The sequence below is a fragment of the Thalia democratica genome, chromosome 5 (genome assembly GCF_965202585.1).
Source record: "Thalia democratica chromosome 5, ktThaDemo2.hap1.1, whole genome shotgun sequence".
NCBI classification, from domain to species: Eukaryota; Metazoa; Chordata; class Thaliacea; order Salpida; family Salpidae; genus Thalia; species Thalia democratica.
In genome coordinates this window covers 62631806-62636741 of record NC_139169.1, presented here as the reverse complement: position 1 = coordinate 62636741, position 4936 = coordinate 62631806, and positions in this window count along the sequence as shown.

Here is a 4936-nt window from a genome sequence, read left to right as displayed (position 1 = left end):
GTATATCTGATAGCTATATAAATTGTTATCAAATTAAATTCTTTAGAGCAGTTTTTATTAATATGATAAAAAAGTCAAGTTTAAGGTTAAAAATTTAAATTAATTAAAGATTTAAGTTTTAGGTTTTTATTAAATAATGTTTAAATAAGGATTTATTTTCATACCAAGTAGAAAATAAACTTCAAGTTTTTAGTAATTCACCTAAGAAACGAGTTTTTAATACACGACTATATTGTTTTTTGTCTTAACTAAAAAAGATTGCTCGATTTACTGAAATGTAAAGAGATTATTTAAATAAAAATGTGCGTAATAATAATAAAAATGTTGCGTATCAACATTGAAAAGCAACATTATTATGTGCAGTTTACTATTTTATCATCCCTTTAAAAGGTTTTTTTTTGCCACCGAAACCTGGTAGTAAATATTAAATTCGCACATTATTATTAAATATACAAATATAAAACATAATATAAAAAGCGGTTTACATAAAATAATTGATCAATAAATTTTGAGCTATTTCAAATTTAAATTTTTTAATAGTAAATCATATAAAAGCATTACTAAAATGTAAGTATTTGAACATATTTTTAAGGTTAAAGTGATAGGTTTTCTTCTAAATGGTTAAAAATTTAAATTAAGACAATCATTATAAAAACTGTAGTTAAAATTTTAGTTGTTATTATTTTTGTTTAGTTATATTTAAAAAGTTAAATGTGTTAACAAAATAGTCTACTAGTGAGATTATGTTAATGTTCATATAATAAAAAAATTTTAATAATAAAACTTGAGAAGTTATTTAGCCTTGATAGATTTTTTGTAAGGTATGAAATACTTGATACAACTGTTTATATAATTTTAGCTAAACTACTTTATGTCAATAGTATGTATGTAGTTTGTTAAATTTCTAAGTTTTGTGCTATGTCTAATGTTATGATCTTATAACTATGTTTATAAACGGTATTTTTTATAAATTAGGTTTACCACTTTGAGTGGAAAGTAAAATGAAGACAAGTCCAAGTTGTACTTTTGTACTGAACAGCAGCTTATTTAATGAAACTTTATGACTGACATTTCCATGTAAACGATATAATAATTCTTAAAATAAATTAGCAATATGTTTTCAAATAAAAATAACTATAATCAGTAATATTTTCGACTTTTACTCTAAGAATATTAAACTTAAAAAGTAAAATAATTCAACTTAAGTCACTTACACCACTTAAAGTTTTAGTGGGTTGTTAAAATATGCTGATGGGTAATTTCTTATTTTCTTTTCTAACTTTTGGTTTCTTTTTTCCAGCCATAGTTGATTAAAGCAGGGGTCTTCACGGTGTGCATCTGGGCACACTACTGTGTACGAAATTTAGTTTGGAGTTTACGAAACTTTTTCAGAGTGCACTGATTTTTTCTAAACTATGAGTTATTTTTTATAAAAATTATCTTGAACTGTTGCATGGATAAACTAAATGAACAACTCTACCAATAGGAAAACCTCGAAGCTTCAAAAATAATGTAACGTGGCTACAAACAGAACTCAAAGTAAATAAATTTATATTGTTAGTAAAAAGTTAACTAATGGGCCTCTCATCAATGTTAAGCATTATTATTATTAATACCCTATATGCGTTTTTTTATAAGCTAAAATACCATTAGAAATAATTTGGTACCTTATAAATACAAAATTCGCAAAATTTTTGTCTAAAATTAAAAAAATTTTATGGTTTAATTTAGAGGGTTTTTTTAAATTATATCAACATGTCTTAAAAGTTCGAAAAATAAAAACTTCCAAACTATGGCACATAAAATCTACTGTCAGATTTAATCTAAAAGGAAAGTTTAAACATTCTAAATATAAAACACTCACAAAACCAACTTTTAGCAACATAAATGTAACCAACGTTGCTCGTTTGAAATATATAAAAAAGATACATTTATTCTTTCAAGACTTTATCACGTTAGTTTGCATAATAAAGTCTTGAAAGAATGCAAATATTATTTCTTCTCTACTAGTTGAGATCTCTATTTATTTTCTAAAAATCAAAACATATAATATAAAAAAAGACAATAATAGTTTTGTAAATGATGTAAAAAAAAACTAACTTTGTTTTCGGTTCTCCAAAATGTGGTTTCATCATTCTTTTATAAACAGTTTTGATTCACTTTTCTATTTGTATTGTTTCTAAAAACTTTTGCTTTTGTATTCTTTAAAACTTTTTTAAACTAACTGCGACCAGAAAATGAATTTGTAATTTTTTTTTCAACTGATAAGCATGATCTGAGTAGGTAAAACCTGATGTTTATAAAGTAAGATACTTTTTGATTTGCTGTGTGAATTAGAAGTAAATTATCGGTTCTACCTCTTTATTCTAAAGTATCTCTACAAAAGATTTTATTTTGATCATTAATATAATAACTAACTTTGTTTCGGTTGTTCTGTACAATTTTCGTCAATCAGTACGAATTGTTTTTATTTTGCGTTAACAGTCTTTAAACTAATATTGTTCTTCGAAATTTTTCACAGTAATTAACCTTTTCATTTATTTTCCAAATAGGATCGATTTAATTGTAGATTCGAAGAATTTCAAGCTTTTAAAACCTTAATATATTCTTCCGATTGTATGAAAAAGATAGCTCAAATATCTAATCAAAATCTCTAAATACTATCAGATCAACAAAGAATCTCTATTCTATTCTAAATCCACGCGTTTTTTAATATTTAGTAAGAACAACATATCTTTCTTTTGTTTATTTTCTTTAGCTTTTCACATCCTAAGTTTGAATAACTTCTTTTGGTTGTACTTCAATTACTCAAAATAGTCTCATTTTAACTTTATTCAGTTTTATTTTCCTCTTTTTTCTTTTTGATAAACATTCCGTAAAATTCTTTTTACTCTCTCTTTTATTTCAACGTTTTAGTAATCGTAACTGAGCAGGAGCTTGAAATGTTCTCTAAATGCAAAACACCTCTTTAAACATCATAGTTTTGTAAAAACATAGTTTTTACCAAATTACATACTGCAAAAACTAAATAATAGTTTAAAATAATACAAACGAAATAATAGTTTTGTTAGAAGTATTATGATAAATGCCGAACTTAAACAGTATTTCTAACTAATATCATTTAGTAAGCTTTTAGATACAAATATCTTAAATGGTTTTTATCTATGATATTTTAAACAACTAGTGTTGTTTATCATAAAAGAAAAATAAAGATTGTTTTAAAGAGTTACAAAAAACAAGTTTTAGAAAACAATGGTTACAACGGTTGCAAAAATGGCTGGTTTGAAATACAAATGAAGAAGCAAATATTCGAGTAACTAATTTTTTGTTCTTTTTGAGAAGTGGAAATCTTTTGTATTACAAGTTTTTTAAACATAAATTTTGTTTTTTAAATTTAATTTTGAAATACTGCTACAAACGAGAAAAGAAGTATGTTAGTCTTAAAACTATTTTGAGTTTGGTAGGCATGATTTAAGAAAGTAAATAAATAAAACAACATAAATTTGAATTTTTTTATTAAAGTTGTGAATAAAAAAAAACTTATTGACTTCACCTCCTTAATCTCAAAGTCTTTAGATAAAAAACGTTATAGTAAATACAATAACTAACTATTACTCGGTTTCCTTTAAACTTCATTGTATTTCTTTTTAATTTATTTAGATAAGCTTTGAGATGATTTTGTTATCTTATTTTTTTTCAGAATATTAAACGGTTCTGTTTTCTTTTTTTGTCCTTTCAGTTATCAAACTTTTCAAATACTATAAAAACCTTGCAAGTAAAAAAAAAATGGGATGAAGTTTTTTTCATGTTTTCTTAGAACTAAATCCAATACTTCGTATAAACCAAAATCTTCACAAGTTTGAAATGCATAATATTTTTTTGCGATAATTTTTTATACTAACCAAGATCAACAAAACTTTGATTTTCTTTTACTTTATCTTCTTTTTTTCATAATTTTTAGCAGTTAATCTAGAGTTGTTAAAAGTCTTGTAAGTTTTTTTTTTGATATACTTTCTGTAAACTTCTTTTTACTCATCACTAAATATCTTTTAACATTTAAGTAGGTAGAAGCTTATAATATACTTTTGATAAATTATCTCTAATTTATTTTATACCTTTGAATAAAAGTGAATAATTGATAAGTTTTACCTAAGAACCTCCTGCAAATTGTTAGACAGCCAGGTTTGTTTTGTTAAAGTTTAGCTATAGTTGTTGTAAGGATCGTAAAAAAATAATAAAAATATTACAATTCAAGGATTAAATTCTTACTTAAATATACTTTAAAGCGTGCTGATCATTTACCAACTAATACAATTTGAAAACTTCTTCTTTTTTTTTTATTAAGTCAACGTATCTCGTTATAACTTTCTACATTATAACGATAGTTTTTTTTTTCTTCAGAAAATTTATCAAAAAATATTACTAGAAATCATAATATTTAGCATTAACTATGTAGTTTATAGAAACTAAAACTGTTTACACTTTATGAAAAACTTTCTGCACAACTAGGATTTTTTAAGAATGTTGTTCTCGTAAATAACTTTTCTATTGTTATTTATTTTGTTTTTCAACTTTAATTTAATTTATCTTCATTAAGGGTGACACTATATGAATTCAAAAAACTGAGCTCTTTGTATCGGTAAAATGTACAAATCTAAAATAAAACTTTTTTTGTTCAAACTAAAAATATATTTATTTCATTAAAAAATGTTTATTGAAAGTAAAAAAAAAAAAGAAAATAAAATGTTAAGGTTGTATGAATAAATCAAATTATTTAGCTTTTCACCTTTTTTGTATCCTTGACTTGAACCTGGTAAAAAAATCCATTCTTGACATTTTAGTTAGTTGAACTTTTTTGGTCCAACTACCATCTAAATTATTATACTTTAAACAAAACAGACATATTATAACAAAAAGTTACTGACTCTAACTGATT